The sequence below is a fragment of the Podarcis liolepis genome (genome assembly GCF_965112155.1).
Source record: "Podarcis liolepis genome assembly, chromosome: 4".
Lineage (NCBI taxonomy): Eukaryota > Metazoa > Chordata > Lepidosauria > Squamata > Lacertidae > Podarcis > Podarcis liolepis.
The window spans coordinates 91,159,405-91,178,123 of NC_139558.1; the positions used below are offsets into that span (position 1 = coordinate 91,159,405).

Here is an 18,719-nt window from a genome sequence, read left to right on the forward strand (position 1 = left end):
TATATACATCCATATTACTATCATTACCAGCTCTTGCCTCCCTTTAGGTTTCCGGAGAAGCCCCAAGCCATCGCTTTAGGTTCAGCACAGAGCAATACAACATTAGGAAGAACTTTCTTACGGTAAGAGCTATTCAACAATGGAACGGATTTCCTCAGAAGGTGGTCACTCTCCTTCTTTGGAGGTTTATAAGCAAAGGTTGGAAGACCATCTGTCACGGATGCTTTAGTTGTGATTCCTGCATTGTTAGGGGGTTGGACTAGATGTCCCTCAGAGTCCCTTCCAACTCTACAATTCTATGCTTCTCTGATTTCCTTATGCATGTGTGTGTGTGTATGCTCCTGCATTTTGTCAAGATCACGTTAGGTAAGCAAAGGTTTCAAGCTCCCCTCCCCACACTCCTGCAGTCCTGATAACAATCTCCCCTCTTCCTGAATGCAAGAAAAAAGGATGACATGATTGCAAGCTATGCAATTAGTGTCATGTATAGTTAGGCCCTCAAATCATCACAGTGGCCAACATGAGCAAAGCCTGCACACGTGTAGAATTGTAAGGGTTTATTGGAAGAGTTAATGTTTAATAAATTGTAATGTTTTTGTTTCTCTTTGATGAGAGCATCAGGAGTGGGCAAAGACGATGCTACAGTGTCTTCCATACCTTAGACCCATAGTAACCATTCTGACATAGATAGTAGATATAGAATTCCCTCCTCCCTGCATAGATCCTATCTTCCTAGCTGCTCTTAAAAAGTGTCTAGTCATCTCCAGAACTTCCAGTACAACTGTACTTTTTAGATAATGATAATAAAAAATTACTAATGGGTACAAGGGTAGCACATTACCAGCCATATCTCCAACATGCTCCCAAACTGATATACAATAGTGTGTAATCTTAGGACATTTCCAGTAAATATGGAGCAAATTTGCTCCAGTATTACCACATTTCCAGCAGGTATCGTTGACTGTTACATATATTGGACAACCCAGATTGGATAAGATACCATCTGAACAGGACTAAAAGCCCTCTATAAGATCCATACACAAAGTTACCTCAGGAACATTTAAAACCATCCAGTGCCGTATCTCCTCTGATATGGTTCTCCTTAGATCTTTGTCGTTTCCTCAGATAAAGACACTGGGCCTTTTATCTAAATCTGTAAAAAACTGCTTCATATAATTTCCTTTTGATGTACTTCCAGAAACTAAGACCTCATCACTTGTTTGCTCTCTCACTCAAACTATGTTTCCTTAATAGCTCAATGACCACATGGTGGACCTGAAAATAATGGGACTATCTATCATGCTGCGTAGAACTACACGATTCTATATGTAATGTCATTGCTTCATCCTGCACTACCTTCCTTATCTCAGGCAAATCATGCACCTAATACATGCTTGCTTTCCATTTCTTCATAAAAGCAAAACTGGTGTTATGGGGAGACAAAGCAGGGCTAGGCTTATTCTACAAACTTCATCCAGACTTCTCCACATGAATTGGATTTGACAACAACCCAAACCCTTTCTGGGCATTCTTGCTCCCATGCTGGTCAACATGGGAGCTGGGATGCGCCAAGCCTTCGTGAAAAGAGTGCAACCATTTGTATTGATGGAGCCTGCATCCGTATAGCTGTACATGCAAATAATTCCACATTTCTCAGAGCACCAATTGTGCATGTGTCTAGGCTGCATGGAAGCCTTTGGGGAAAACAGCTTTTGCTTTAGACAGTTGTACAAAGGCTGGAGCTGTTCAATGTGTTCCCACTCCTCTGGTGTTTGATATTCCTTTATTGGGTGTTTTTTTAAAAAAATCAAAAATCTGTATCATCAGTAAATATCATGGCAGCGAACATCATATCATCAGCAACAAAATTATATTCATAAAGCAGATGCAACCTACATCACAAACCAATAGATCAGCTGACTACATCAAATGTAGCTTGGTCACCCAGTTAGGGAAGACAGATGCCTGCCTTGTGGTCATTGTGAGTGAATTGCTACAGGCAGGTGAAATCACACTGAAGGACCTGGTCTTAGTGGAAGTAAGACAAATGTCAGTAGCATATAGCACTACTAAGAGTGTCACTGAAGCCTTAATTACTTGGGATCCATTTGCCCGCTTACCCAGGACGTAGAGGTGACAAAGAAGCACCAGGGATTCAGTTCCTTCGGAGAAAAGAGTTTATTGTGATCTGCGCAGAGGCAACCAGCGGAATTGTTTCCAAAGGCTGGCGGCCCCTAATACACGTAAGCAAGCAATATTTATACCCCTGCAGCACCTCCCGACCACCCCACCATCAGTAACTCATCATATCATATTCCTCGATTTGCCTTATTGCCTCTTTGGGTGTTTCTAAAGCCATTTTGCCAGTGCACTCCTTTCGCTTATCTGTCAAGCCTGCATATCTTGTCTGCTCCAGCTGCACTCCTCCTCCTCCTCTCTGGGCGTTGCCTTCCAACTGGCAATACACTCCCTGCCTACTCCCTTCATCACTCCCAAAGATTTGTCAGTTTGCATTTCTCAGTGCAGAAAGTATTGATCTGATGTGTAGAGATCTTTCCTATTTAATTCAAGAGGGTTCTGGAAGCTTCTGGAAGCTTCTCTGTGTGAACGAAGCAAGTAGAAGGTTCATGATGTTTGGGTTATTCCTTCAGAGAAGCTGGCTTAAACTGATTCTCTTATCTCTTTCTATCAAGGTCTTGCTGACTATAAAAGTAGGGCCAGAAAGAGCCTGAGTTTCACTTTCATTTTCTATCTCTTTTCCTTCTGGTGTGGTGTTCTGTACATAGTATACTATAGTGTTAAGGTTTAGACTTATTATAAGTTATTGTAAGTTTAAGTTAAGTCTGCTGCAACTGAACTTCTTATGGACAGTGGCAATCCCGAATGTATTGGATTTGTGACCATTACACTCACTTGCCTTCAGTAGCAATAAAGCTCTGCTGGATGAAATATTAATCGCCTATGGTCTAATTTTTTAGGGAATCCTGCAATGTGTTTAAGTTCTTACTCTCCTAACTATACTTTGGAGTTCTGCTCTGGATCAATATTGAGTAGACTTTCAATGACAGGACTGAAGTAACCAAGTGTAAGGCAAGGCACCCCTAGAAGTATTCTGGTCCCAAGTTGTTTGTGGCTTCATATTCAAATAGCAAGTCTTCAAACACAAAAGCAGGAATGCTCAGATATACAGAGGATGGTGACCAAGATGATCAAGGATCTGGACACCGAGTCTTATGAGCAACAGTTGATGGAGTTTGGTACGTTTAGCCTGGAAAAGAGGAGACTGAGAGGAGATGTGATGCCCGCTTCAATAATCCAAAGGACTGTCATGTGAAGCATGGAACAAGCTTGTTTTCTCCTAATCTGGAGGCTAGGGCCCAAACCAATAAGTTGGACTTGATGACACTTGGGGTCTCTTCCAACTCTACAGTTCTGATTCTATGATTATTATTTTTAAAATAAAATCTATCTTGCTAATAATCAACCTGTAACTTGCACTGCAATACCCAAGAACAAGAACAGGGTTCCAGCTGATTCATTTTCAAAATTGAAATCCTTCCTTACCAAAGATTTTTAAAGTGGGTCTACCTAGCCCCTTTAAGACATTGGATACATTTTGTCTGCTCTTTCATATAGATCTATCGATCATGAGTTATATGCTGCCTGCTCTGCTGTTTTATTGATTTTATGGCTAACTGTATTGTTTTTACATTTACAGATAGGTAGCCGTGTTGGTCTGCCATAGTCAAAATAAAAATATTCCTTCCAGTAGCACCTTAAAGACCAACTAAGTTAGTTCTTGGTATGAGCTTTCGTGTGCATGGACACTTCTTCAGATACACTGAAGGGCGGTGGGAATGGGAGATTGGCAGATAGCTGAGATGAGCCTGTTGACGACTCTTAACGACTGCAATAGGTCTTACAGGAAAACCCCCTTGCCTTTTCCTGTAAGACCTATTGCAGTCGTTAAGAGTCATCAACAGGCTCATCTCAGCTATCTGCCAATCTCCCATTCCCACCACCCTTCTGAGTAATACCCCTCCCCACCTTCTCACTATATAGAAGGATCTGGCAACTTCTGTTTCAGTGTATCTGAAGAAGTGTGCATGCACACGAAAGCTCATACCAAGAACTAACTTAGTTGTTCTTTAAGGTGCTACTGGAAGGAATTTTTTTGTTTTTACATTAATTGTTAACTGCTCTGAAAGTGTGGCGCTTTATTTGTTTGTTTGTTTAAAAGATTACCATTTTGTCATATCTGGTTTCTGGTTACGACTTATTGTGACTATATTGAATTTGATCTCCTTATTTCCTGCAAAGGCATCTAACTGGACCATTCCAATAAATCTAACGAAATTTCAACTTGTTATAATTACCTCTTTAAAAAGAAAAAGAAAGCTGAGGGAGAAAGGGGAGGGAAGCACCTCCAAGTTTAATTTTCAAAGTTCCACAAGCATTTCTTCTTTATAATTAAAATTCTTTTCCATTCCTAAAACTCAGCAGGAGCTGGGTGACTTGCTGTGAAATAAATGAGTTTTGGATTGATTGGGTCTTCTTTCTTAGGGGTGAAGAGCACACCGGAGAACCTTTATAGGGTAAGAATCAGGGAACGCTCAGATCTTGGCTTTGGGGTCTGACTTGGTGTTGCTAAGTGAGATGACATCACACTTGGATCCAAGAGAGTTAACATCAGAACCTTCATTAAAGTTGCTCAGGAGTGAACAAGGAATCAAAGGTCCTTCTTAACACAATAGCCAGAAACAAGTTGTTGGAAGGCAAGTTGTTGGCTCGCCAGCTTCACAGAAGGACTCCTGGCATTTCTGATTTAACCCTCTTATGGGCAGTGCTGGTTTTTTTGTTTATCAGCAGGGAGCACCTAACACTTCCCTGGAATTAGAAGAAACCAATAAGAATATTTATCATCATCATCATCATCATTATTTTTAAAAATGGATAACATGATTTGTGAGTTTTGGAGCTATTTTCAGACCGCCATCTTGTTTCAAAATGGCATCCGGCATCCCAACATTAACAAAAACTGCCATCTCCACCTTGGGAAAGCATGTGCTGAGTTTGGTGATGATATCTGAAGAGGCATCTGAACGCATAGAGAACAAAACAGTCAAACCACCCCCCAAAAATATTTATTTATCACATATGACACCTTTGCCTCCAATGAACTCATTTAATCTCCACAGAAACCCTGTGAGGTATGTTAGGCTAAGAACCAATGACTAACCCAGGGTCACCCAGTGAACTTCATGACTGAGTAAGTCAGGGGTCTGCAACCTTTAAGACAAAAAGAGCCACTTGGACCCGTTTCCGAAGGGAAAAAAACCTGGGAGCTGCAAAACCATTGCGATATTTAAAACAAATATATCTCCAGAGCCGCGATCTGACAGCGGGCGGGAAGGTGACGTCGGGACTAACACACGCACCACCCCCATGCGACGTCACAGCCAGTACAGCGCCCGCCACAGTGGGCTAGTATCCGCCCCGGTGTAAAAGAGCCACATGCGGCTTCGGAGCCGCGGGTTGCAGACCCCTGGAGTAAGTCAATCCAGACTACCTCCGAGAGAGAGAGAGAGAGAGAGAGAGAGAGAGAGAGAGAGAGGGAGGGAGGGAGAGAGAGAGAGAGAGAGAGAGAGAGAGAGAGAACGAACACAAGGCACATGGAAGCAACTGCTCCTTCTATTTTCTGTTCCCACTTCTTATTCGGCCTGTTCAAATCCAATTCAGCTGCCTACTATTTTCCATGACTTTTCCCCCTTCTCTTGTCTCTGTTAAAATTTGCATAGTGATTCTGGAGTGGTTTTCTTTATATCACTCTTCAAAGCATCATTTATATTATTGGAACTATATTTATCACCAGAAGCCTTGTTCCAACCATTGCTTGGGAATTCCAAGAAAACAACGACAACAACAACACAGTGTTTTGAAATCTGTGCAGTTTTGAAAAGTTGAGTTTGCCATCTTGATTCAAAATGGCATCAAATTGTACTGGAATGTGGACCAATCATGCAAAATTTAGTTACAGTATCATAAGATGTGCCCAAGCATATAGCAAATGAACAGCTTTCCAAAATATATGGTAGATAATGATGATAAAAAGAAAGCTGGTCCCTAAATACAAATTTGGACCCATCATAGTTTTGCAGCTGTGTTAGGAATACTTACTTCTTTCTCTTTCTTCTCTCCTCTTCAGTATTATAGAGCTGTTCCACCTCTCCATGCCCATGAGAAATATTTTATGATACTGTAAACTAAATAATCTTGTGTCTTGGAGGCTAGTTTCCGCCGCGGTTTTTATATCTCTTGCCTGCATGTTTCCGCCCTTTGTGTGCTATTTTGCTTCAAGATTTTATTGGACGCTAAGGGGTAAAGTATGAAAAGAAATCACTGATAAAGGGCTGTTAAAGAGTGCACACACCTTTAACAGACTGGCAAAAAAGAGAGAAAGGATTAAATTGTATTGCCTCTCACCCCCACTCCTCCCTCTGGCCCATTTAGAAGTTTAATAAGAAGAAATAAAATCTTCCCATTATTGTTATGGAAAAGTCACAGGCATTTTGGGCATAAGCCAGCACTTGGGCATAAGCCAGTGCCCTTGAGCAAGACATCACCAATAAGCACACACCCCACCCCACCCCCCATCTCAGTGAGCTTTTCATTGTCATCAGTGCCTCCATCATTTCTACCTCCAGCTTACTTGCCAGACAGACCCAAATGTTGAAGCAGGCAGTAGCAGCTACTTCCCCACATTGCCCCTTCCCCAATTCTTTGCTTGCTTATCTCCTCTGATCCAGAATGGGAGGTAGCTGAACAAGCAGGTTGCAATGGTGAAGGGGGATTCTTGTCAGGTGCCCAGCCATGCCATCTATCAACACCAGCCCTGGTATGAGAACTAATCTTTGTGGCATTAAAAATAAATAAATCTATCATTCAAAATCTTAAAATGCATTGGGCCAGCTCTCCTTGTGGGATGAGCTTCTTTGTGTTCAAGAGTGCAAGTGGATTGAGAACCAGATAATGACAGCTATTTGTTGCCTCTCTTCTGTAACAGTGACAATTGACCGAGGAGGTGAGTTTGAGTGCTTTCAGTGCTAAACTTCCTGTGGTTGCATTTCCAACCTTCACCCGACTTCCTGTGTTTCCAGTTCCAACCTTCACCCAACTTCCTGTGGTTCCAGTTCCGACCTTCACCCAACTTCCAGTGTTTCCAGTTCCGACCTTCACCCAACTTCCTGTGGTTCCATTTCCGACCTTCACCCGACTTCCTGTGGTTCCATTTCTGACCTTCACCCGACTTCCTGTGTTTCCAGTTCCGACCTTCACCCAACTTCCTGTGTTTCCAGTTCCGACCTTCACCCAACTTCCTGTGCTACCAGTTCCGACCTTCACCCAACTTCCTGTGTTTCTGTTTCTTGCCTTCATTTGCCTGTTTTCCCTCCCATTTTTCTTCTTGAAAAAATCAGAGACAGTGGCAGCAAAGGAGTTTAAGGGGGAAAATAACACTTAATGACTCTTATCATTTCTTTAAGGCTCAGTGCTTTTTCTAATACCACCCTTTCCCCCCATGTGTTATTTATTCTCCAAGAAAGGCCATTCCCCCTAAGTTATAGGCATGCGTTGTGACTTTTTAAAAAACCCTCTGTTCCAATAATGCTCCCACACCAGAGGATTTTGTACATGAAAATGAAGGATGCTGGTCTCTAAAGAGCAGAGACTGTAAAATAATTACATCCATTCTTATTAAAATGCCCAGTCATTAACTCAGAAAGTACATCTTATGGTGGGAGAAGAGGCTAATTTGTTAAATAAGATATTCACCCGACTATTCTTAATGCGATTTAATCTGGAGGCTATATGCAGGCTTTCCATTTTTAAAAAGTAAGTGTCCAAATTGATAACAATGAATTATTCATAGCTAAGATCTTGGCTAAAATGAGAGGAAGGATACATCTCAATAATGATGAGAAAGAAAGAAAGCTTACAGAACACAGAGGACCGCAATGGGCAATTCACAGCAAAACATTATTTTCCTGTTGCCAAATATGTCTGATTCTAAGGGTGGTTAGAATTTTCATGAGATGCTATTTGCAGCTATAGTAGCTGTAATAGTTCCACCCATAGCCACAGCTGCACATGTGTTGGGAGAGGATGGCATAATAATAATAATAATAATAATAATAATAATAATAATAATAATAACAACAACTATACAGTGGACATAAAGGCAGGGGGTGACTACCTGCTTGTGCATTTGTGACCTGAAGCATTCCTGAGCTTGGTCAACAAACTCAATAAAACAAAATTGGATTAGTTAATAGTTTGTACGGTAAAAGGTAAAGGACTCCTGGACGGTTAAGTCCAGTCAAAGGCGACTATGGGGTTGTAGCGCTCATCTTGCTTTCAGGCCGAGGGAGCTGGTGTTTGTCCAGAGACAGCTTTCCAGGTCACATGGCCAGCATGACTAAACTGCTTCCAGCGCAACAGAACACTGTGACAGAAAACAGAGTGCACAGAGTCACCGTTTACCTACCTGCTATAGCAATACCTATTTATCTACTTGCACTGGTGTGCTTTCGAACTGCTAGGTTGGCAGGAGCTGGGACAGAGCAATGGCTTTTCCGAGCAGCGCGGGGCTTGTGTCTGCCCACCGCCTCAGCTGCCCTACAGGTGAAGGGGAGGCTGCAGAGAAGCTCCACGCGGTGCGCCCTGCCTTGGCTCACCCAGCCCCCATGGGTGGCACGCTCCGCCCTGGGCTGCAGGGTGTACGCACCACGCTGGCACCTGAGGGGCTAGCTACACCACTGGAGAGAGGGCCTTCTTGGTGGGTGCTCCGAGACTTTGAAACTCTCTCCCTAGAGAAGCTAAACTGGCTCCCTCCCTGCTATCATTCCCCTCCCCTCTTTTTAAATGCTTTTTTGAGTTTAAAAAGCAAACAGTCAACAAAAAAGTATAATTCACTTTGCCAAGAAGATAAATTACTTTCTTCATACATAACTTCTATAACGACTTCCAGTCACTCCATAATGGGTCCAAATTATATTCAATATAGCGCACTATTCTTCATCAGTCAGAACATATCACAACTGTCTTATTTTCCTAAAATTTTCTACTATTGCCTCCTTGCTGTCATTCAGCTGGCAGGCAAAGACTTTCTTGTTCCAACAGGCTCTTGGGGACGGATTGCCATGCAGTTTTCGTTGTGATTGTCTGTATGTTTTTAATAAATCACACACACACAATTTTCTATTAATGTATAATTTTTTTTAACACCCCCCATTTGTTTATTTTTGCTGTTTTTATTTTTATCTGTAAGCCACCTTGGGTACCTATCAGGGAAAATTGCAGGTAATAATAATAATAATAATAATAATAATAATAATAATAATAATAGTTTCTCGTGACTGCTGCATGCAGGACGAGAGACAGAAAGGTGGAGCTTGGGAATTCAATAGGAAACCACAAAGTTCATTTCCCCCTGACTATCTGTTAGTCTCAATCCTGCCCTCTGCTGACTGGAGGGATGTGAGGTTGATTGTACCCAGCACAAACATATCTCCATTCCTGGGAGAACCAAAGTTGATAGATTTTTCCATTTCTAAGTCCAGCAACATCTGTAGGGGGCACAGATTTCCCATCCCAAGTCTACAATTACCTGCAGTGGTTCTCTAGAATTTCAGACAGGGGTCATTGACAGCTCGACTTGGAGGTGCCAGAATTCGAACCCAGGGCCTTTTACGTGCAAAACAGGTGTTCAGCCACCCAGCTGCCACCCTTCCTATAGATATGCTGCAATTTCGGGCAACACGGAGATAGGAGCAGGAAGCCATGCCCGGGTGGTGTGTGCTTTTCCAAACGAACGGAACCAAACCTATCCCAGTCACAGGAGCTTTATAAACCAGATTTTCAAAAGGAGAGAACAAGAGCTTTAAAAATAACCTGTGATAGATACAGTGTGACAAACAGGAAACAGAACCAAGATGCTCACAATATGGTTACAAATGCTATATTTGTATTCTGCATCTGGTGCGTCCCTTCTGCAGCCCACATGCGGAAGACTGAAAAAGTTTACAAGAAGGATTCCTAATCTTGCAAGTCAAAACACTTGTTGTTTTTTAAAGACCACCATCAGGGCCAACCACAAAGTTTATGCCAAAACCTTTAGCAGGAGCATAAAGTACATACATGCATGTAAACACATACATACATAGAGGGGTTGGTGACTGAAATGGAGCCCAAGCTGTGGTGTAGTGGTTAAGAGCGGTGGACTCGTAATCTGGGGAACCGAGTTCGCTTCCCCGCTCCTCCACATGCAGCTGCTGGGTGACCTTGGGCTAGTCACACTTCTCTGAAGTCTCTCAGCCCCACTCACCTCACAGAGTGTTTGTTGTGGGGGAGGAAGGGAAAGGAGAATGTTAGCCGCTTTGAGACTCCTTAGGGTAGTGATAAAGCGGGATATCAAATCCAAACTCTTCTTCTTATCAAGTCAAAGTGAGAGCATTGACTAGCATTGGCTGGGATCTCAAAGTGAAGGAGAACGAAGCCCACCAAACTCACAGAAATCATAGCTGAGGCCAGGCAGGAAAAGGACAAACCTACTGTACTCACAGGTGTCTGGCATTGCCATTCTTTCACAGTTTGCACCATGGTGCTTATGAAGCAAAGGGGTTGCTAAAATAAAAATAAAAATGTGCTGGTCACAGGCAACTGCTTTACGTCAGGTGAGCAAATTGATCCCTTTAGCTCCATGACTGGAGGCAGTAACGCTTCTGAATGCTGGTTTCTGGAAACCACAGGAGGGGAGAGTTGCTCTTGTCCTTGGGTCTTTCTTGCAGGTTTCCCACAGGCATCTGTTTGGCAACTGCGAGAACAGGATGCAGGATGCTGGCCTGATCCAGTAGGCTTGTCTTTTTATTTTCTTAACCATTAAGCGACTGCTTTAGGGCATCGTGAAAGGGCAGGTAATGGTTATCTATTTAATTTATGGATGTGGTGTTTGCTTGTTCTTTTGAAAATGTTTGAACCGGGGGGGGAAAGAAAGGGTTAAAAATGTAGACCAATAGGAAAGCTGGAGGCGGTGGCGCCTACATGTGTATAAAAGGGCTTAGCCCGAGGTTTGTTTGAGTTGTTGGTGGGTAGTTGGTTGGTTTTAGTGGGTTGGCTGGTTGGGAAAGGCAGTTGGAGAAGCAGTTGGAAATAGAGACAGTTAGGGCAATGGGTTCTTGAGTGAGGGGAGGTAGAAGAGATAGAGAGAGGGAAATAAGACTAAGAAAGTAAAGAGTAATAACATGTGGAATGCCGTAAAAGTTTGTGTCTGAAATAAAATACACTCTTCTTTATTACCTTGAGAACCTGACTGAGACTGAAATGATTTTACTGGGGAGGGCCTGGTTGGTGGCAGTGGATTAGTGGTGTACAGGTCAATAGTCCGTGAGATGACCGGGCGTTCCATACGAACACCACAATGATTGTAGAACTCTTGTTGCCCGGCAGATTAAGAGTTTTACCACAGGCATCTGGTTGGCAACTGCGAGAACAGGATGCTGGAGAACAGGCCACTGGCCTGATCCAGTAGGCTTTTCTTTATTTTCTTAACCATTAAGAGACTGCTTTAGGGCATCAGGAAAGGGCAGGAAATGGTTAGCTATTTAGTTTATTATTATAGCACTTTTGTTGCCCGGCAGATTAAGAGGTGCTTGTGGCAGCTCTGGCAGTCACCGGTATAACTTGGCTGGCATTGGTTGCACCCTATTCTCCTCAGACAGCAAAATATGCTGTGTTGGCCTTGAGCAAAGCCATTCCTAAGTCCCTTTGTTTCTTCAAGTACAGTGGTACCCCTGGTTGTGAACGGGATCCGTTTCGGAGCTCCGTTCACAACATGAAAGGAACGCAACCTGCGTCTACGCGTGCGCGGGTCGTGATTCGCCGCTTCTGCGCATGCGTGTGATGTCATTTTGCATGTCTGCGCATGCACGAGTGGCAAAACCCAGAAGTAACCCTTTCCAGTACTTCCGGGTCACCGCGGGACGCAACCTGAAAACGCACAACCTGAAGCAAACTTAACAAGAGATATGACTGTACAGTGGACCTCAGCTGTTGAACGTAATCCATTCCAGAAGACTGTTCGACTTCCAAAACGTTTGACAACTAAGGCTCAGTGGGCAGTCGGCAAATCCCATTGAGAAAACTGAGAAATGATTCTTTCACCTTTGGTGGACGTGCCCAAAGATTAAGGCTTTCTGGGAAATGATATATAATGAACTGAAAAAGGTATTTAAATATATCTTCCTGAAGAAACCAGAGACCTTTCTCTTGGGCATTGTCGGCCAATTGGTGCCAAAGAAGGACATAACTTTTTTATATATGCTACAACAGCAGCAAGAATACTTATCGCAAAGCATTGGAAGACACAAGATCTACCCACTCTGGAAGAATGGCAGATGAAGGTGATCGACTACATGGAATTGGCAGAAATGACTGGCAGAATCCGAGACCAGGGAGAAGAGTCGGTGAAAGAAGAATGGAAGAAATTTAAAGACTATTTAAAGAAATATTGTAAAATTAATGAATGTTAGAAGGATGTTGGATAGAAACTAAGTGGTTTCCAACTAAATGCTTTAGGAGACATGAAAAAGGGTTTATAAATGGGTAAAAGCTTAATGGTAAGGATTTGCTGAACTAACAAATTGAAGTGGAATACAAAGAAGGGAGGTATGAGGAGGTCCAGGGAAATAAGCGTGAGGAAGATATGTTATGGAAAATTATTTGTTTTTTAACTGTTTTTATGTTGTGTTTTGTATTTTGTCTATTTTTATTTTTCATTTTCACTGTTATACTTTAAAAACCTTAATAAATATCTTTTTTAAAAAAAGAGAGAGAGAGAGAGAGAGAGAAAACTGAGAAATGTACCTAGGAAGCCGTTCGACTTCCGAGGCACATTTGAAAACGGAAGCAATTACTTCCGGGTTTTCAGTGTTCGAAAATCGAAACGTTCAGTTTCCAAGATGCTCAGAAATTGAGGTTCCACTGTACAGTATTACCTGAGTAACTAGAAACAGCTTTTTTTCAGCTGGAACTCAGTGGGCACCATTGCCATTATAAGAGAACAAGGGAGGTGCTCATAGTGAGTTTCAGCACCTCTTTTTCTAGAAAAATAGCACTGAGAAGAAATATAATGGAAACATCTCTGTCTCTCTCTCTCTTCACCCCTCATATCTTCTTGCCTTTTTGTTGCAAAAAGGAATATTTTATTTTGGAAGGGAGTGCCGGTAATATCGGGGAGGGGGGAGGGAAGTGCTGAACCGAAGAAAGGTAAAGTAAATAATTTACGATGTGGGTAATGATGATGAAGAATTTATTAATAATTTATGGTGATGCATGCAGATTAGCGAGGGGAAAATGAATCATGATGAGTCAATTTAGGACGGTGAATAATGAGCACTCTCGGAATGCACTCATTTGCCTGGGTAGCCAACGGTTGCAAAAAAAATTCACGTCGAAGAGCACCAACGTTGTCATGAGGACCCAGAGCGGTGATGTGCAAACGGCAACCACCCTGCTTTGATGCGAGATTGGGTTAGAAAAGCCCAGGAAAGAAGGAAAGGAAAGGAAAAACAGCTCCATTTTTAAGTTCCGGTCCAATTCCAAACCCAGTGGTGCGGTCGTGTGTGAGTAGAACGGGGCGAAAGTGGTGTGTGTGTATGTGTGTGTGTGTGTCTATTTTCTTTTGTCTTTTCTGAACGAGCACTATAGCACCTTGAGAGAGAACTCCATTATTAGGGGAGCCAGCTTCGTGCATACAACAGTACGGCTTGAACAGGGCCAGATTTAGGTTTGATGAGGTCCTAAATTACTGGAGGTAATGGGGCCCTTTATATGTCCAGCTGTCCTTGCTCAACAACAAATTGTCACTGTTTTTGTGTGTGTTGAATATATGCTTTATGGTGATTTATGGACCTAATTGGTATCTAAAGCCATTTACACATAACAAAATACGTATTTTATCATAAAATACATATTTTATGTAGGCACCCTATATATAGAAATGAGCAAAGCAGTGATATTTTAGGGAGCAGGCTAGCAGGTGCGGCCCATGTCTTATATCATAGGAGCCTACACAACACAAAACACTGTTGCTGTATGTAGGTTTTATTCTATTTGGTTTCTATCTTATATTTTGGAAATGCACATCCAGTTTTTTCCCCTTTAATTTTTTTGGGGGGCCTCCAAGAGAGTGGGCCCCTAAGTTATAACTTGTTTAGCTTATAGGTAAATCTGGCACTGGGCTTGAACACAAAACTAGTAAGAACCAGTTATGGAGGGTCTTAAAGGTAAAGGTAAAGGGACCCCTGACCGTTAGGTCCAGTCGTGGCCAACTCTGGGGTTGCAGTGCTCATCTCGCTTTATTGGCCGAGGGAGCCGGTGTACAGCTTCTAGGTCATGTGGCCAGCATGACTAAGCCGCTTCTGGCAAACCAGAGCAGCACACAGAAATGCCATTTACCTTACCTATTTATCTACTTGCACTTTGACGTGCTTTCAAACTGCTAGGTTGGCAGGAGCTGGGACTGAGCAACGGGAGCTCACCCTGTCGCAGGGATTCGAACCGCCGACCTTCTGATCGGCAAGTCCTAGGCTCTGTGGTTTAGACTGGGCTTGAACACAAAACTAGTAAGAACCAGTTATGGGGGGTCTTAGTTGGAGTGAAAAGCAGCTCCAGGTACGATGCAAAGAGGCCAGAGGAAAGAAGTTGGGATGGGGGCTGTTTTCAAGGACTGTGGCTGGAGGAAAAGATGATGAGGTGATGGGGTGACAGTAGGTGGCACAAAGTGATTGGCTAGAGAATAAACAGCCAAGGTAACACCTCCGCCCCCCTCCCTATATAGGGGTGTGCTAATAAAATATTGTCTCAGACTCTTTGGACTCTGACCTGTAATGCATTACTGAATAAAAGTGTGCCTAATTGGAAATCTGGTTTGCGCTTCCGTATCGAACCCCCCAAAGGGAATTTCACCCCCGCAACCTCCCTGCCATCACCACAACTCCAGACTCTTAAACAGACATGGTTGGGAAGGAAAGTTGCTTTTTCCGATTTGGATTATAAAGCTGCAAGGGAGTGTTACATTTCCAAATACATGCATGTGTGTTTATATAGCAACCTTCCAGAAATAAACTGGTTGGCGGTGCTAATTATCAAAAATTATCCCACAAAAGGTCGTATTTGCTGTCATGTTTATAACAGAAAGAAATTGTTCTAATTGTGTGAGTGCCTTTCATTAAACTGGTGCAAAACAGGCACGAAGAAATGAAAATCCATTTGGTCATTCTCTAAAAGCACTAAGTGGTTCAAATTGTATGCAGTTAATTGCCAGTATTTTTACACATTAAGATGTTTAGATGTGTGCCTGTGTTCTAAATAGTCCTCAGGTAAGTTGTCAGTTAAACTACTTATGGAAAAAATGGAATATGTTTAAATATGAATAATGATGATTACTGGTGAGAAGTCCCATTTTGAAAAGGTGCATGGATGTTATTTTACATGGTCGCAAACATTTCCCATTATCAGGGCAGGATAAACTGAAGCCATGAGTTCATGTTGAGAAAGAAAAAGTCTATGTTTGTTATAACTGAATAGCACTCACCCTGGTTAGTTGTAACAGGAAAGATACAGGATTACAAATTGTGGGGAAATGTCTGTGTCTGTTTTGGGTTGTGGGGCAAATGAAAAGCTTATACAGATCAGAATACCTGCCACAGCCACTGTCTTATTCAACATCTTTATCAACAACTTGGATGATGGACTCAAGGGCATCCTGATCAAATTTGCAGATGACACCAAACTGGGAGGGGTGGCTAACACCCCAGAGGACAGGATCACACTTCAAAACAACCCTGACAGATTAGAGAACTGGGCCAAAACAAACAAGATGAACTTTAACAGGGAGAAATGTAAAGTATTGCACTTGGGCAAAAAAAAATGAGAGGCACAAATACAAGATGGGTGACACCTGGCTTGAGAGCAGTACATGTGAAAAGGATCTAGGAGTCTTGGTTGACCACAAACTTGACATGAGCCAACAGTGTGACACGACAGCTAAAAAAGCCAATGCAATTCTGGGCTGCATCAATAGGAGTATAGCATCTAGATCAAGGGTAGTAATAGTGCCACTGTATTCTGCTCTGGTCAGACCTCACCTGGAGTACTGTGTCCAGTTCTGGGCACCACAGTTCAAGAAGGACACTGACAAACTGGAACGTGTCCAGAGGAGGGCAACCAAAATGGTCAAAGGCCTGGAAACGATGCCTTATGAGGAACGGCTAAGGGAGCTGGGCATGTTTAGCCTGGAGAAGAGGAGGTTAAGGGGTGATATGATAGCCATGTTCAAATATATAAAAGGATGTCATATAGAGGAGGGAGAAAGATTGTTTTCTGCTGCTCCAGAGAAGCGGACACGGAGCAATGGATCCAAACTACAAGAAAGAAGATTCCACCTAAACATTAGGAAGAACTTCCTGACAGTAAGAGCTGTTCGACAGTGGAATTTGCTGCCAAGGAGTGTGGTGGAGTCTCCTCCTTTGGAGGTCTTTAAGCAGAGGCTTGACAACCATATGTCAGGAGTGCTCTGATGGTGTTTCCTGCTTGTCAGGGGGTTGGACTCGATGGCCCTTGTGGTCTCTTCCAACTCTATGATTCTATGATTCCAGTAGTTTCTAGAAAGTGTAGAGGTGAAAGCAAACTGGAGAGGCTATTTTTCTTGAGTATTCTCCAGAGGCAGGCTGAAGTTCTCCCACAGCTGAGGAAGAATATGGAAAAGTTTTGTTTTGTTTTTTAATCCCAAAATTAGCAAGAAGGTTCTTTTCTGAATTGGCTCAGCCACCAGTGTTGTGTAGTGGTAAGTCCCTGGGTGGCCTTCCCCAACCAGGTGCCCCCAGATGTTGTTGAACTGCAACTCCCATCAACACTGACCATTGAGCATGGTGTCTGTTGGGATGATGGGAGCTTTAGTCTAACAACTTCTATACAGCACTATATCTGCCTCTGGGGTTAAGTGTTAGACTTGAACACTCTAGCCACAATGTGGTTTTAAATAGTACCCGCTCAATTGTTTAAAATGTCACTGAACAAAATGAACCCTTCTGTTGACGACAGATAGCTACCAAGCCAAAAATTCCTCTTTTGTTTTGTTTTTGCAGAAATTGTAGAATCTTTCCTCCCCCTCTTCGACCACTCATTGCTCACCATTTGTCCTGCCACCTTGTCCCATATTCTGCATTCCCCACACCAGAACATATATTTGAAGAAGTGAAATCTGCAAATGGTTCAGAACTGAAAGCCATCAACATGTGAGGTATCTCTCTGTTGCAAATTGTTTTCTGTCCCCATCTCTCCCCACCAAAAAAAGAATGACAGTAAAAGTGAATCCTCTGATTATTCATCAAATGTCACATCACCATTAAGGAATCATTTGGGATGCGTTTGTCCTACACAAAAGCTATAAACAGCTTCTGAAGATGACTGATAGTGTAAAATAAGGATAAAGCATCTAATCAATGTCTCAAGAGCAACTTATTACATAGTAACAGGGAGTAGCTGTATCAGAGAATGGTGCAACTGAAGGGCGGGTATAAATACAGTAATACCTTTGCGAACGTCTGCCCCATCAACCGTCCATTTCAGCGAACGTCCGCGGCAAACCAGGAAGTACAGGAATGGGTTACTTCCGTGTTTGCCGCTCGCACATGCGCAGAAGCACTAAATCATGCTTCGCGCATGCGCAGAACAATGCTTTGTCAAGCGTCCCTTTCATCAAGCGTCCAGGGCTCTGGAACGGATCCCGGACTCAAAACAAGGTGCCACTATATGAGAGAGGGCAGTTCATCCCATACAATGTAATTAAAATATAATCTACAAAAATCTACCATGGCCAAACTCCCAAACCAATTAGGCCATGGGTAGGCAAACTAAGGCCCAGGGGCCTGATCCAGCCCAGTAGCCTTCTAAATCCGGCCCGCAGACGGTCCAAGAATCAGCGTGTTTTTACATAAGTAGAATGTGTCCTTTTATTTAAAATGCATCTCTGGGTTATTTGTGGGGCCTGCCTGGTGTTTTTACATGAGTAGAATGTGTGCTTTTATTTAAAATTCATCTCTGGGTTATTTGTGGGATATAGGAATTCGTTCATTCCCCCCACCAATTTATATATATATATAGAGAGAGAGAGAGAGAGAGAGAGAGAGAGAGAGAGAGTCAGTCCAGCCCCCCACAAAGTCTGAGGGACAGTGGACTGGCCCCCTGCTGAGAAAGTTTGCTGATCCCTGAATTAGGCCATATATATGTATCTTGCACTGTATCTATGGATCAATCTATTCCACTTCTACCTTTAATGATCTACTGTGGCTCTTCAGTTACTTAATAATTTACCAACCTACTTTCTGACTCACAACCCACATTAGCCCTGGTCTTCCCAAAGGATGGCTTTGTGGAATCATCAGTTGTTGCTACGGGGAACCAGGCAGAGGGCCTTCTCAGTAGTGGCACCCACCCTGTGGAATGCCCTCCCATCAGAGAGATAAACAACTACAGTGGTGCCTCGCAAGACGAAATTAATTCGTTCCGCAAGTTTTTTCTTCTTGCGAGTTTTTCGTCTTGCAATGCACGGTTTCCCATAGGAATGCATTGAAAATCAATTAATGCGTTCCTAGGGAAACCGC

General features: G+C 42.8%; 1 long non-coding RNA gene across 2 annotated transcripts; it reads right to left on the reverse strand.

Annotated features, from left to right (window-relative positions):
• Nucleotides 1–4,413: 4,413 nt before the first annotated feature.
• LOC310705538 lies at nt 4,414–11,419 on the reverse strand. 2 transcript variants are annotated; one of them, XR_014525379.1, is made up of 3 exons: nt 11,098–11,419; nt 6,178–6,371; nt 4,414–4,887 (listed from the first exon to the last, which is right to left on the reverse strand). It is a non-coding gene; the product is annotated as an uncharacterized lncRNA (long non-coding RNA). The 2 variants fall into 2 exon arrangements; XR_014525380.1 differs by lacking the exon at nt 11,098–11,419 and having other exon boundaries at nt 6,178–8,092.
• Between the last annotated feature and the right edge of the window lie 7,300 nt (nt 11,420–18,719).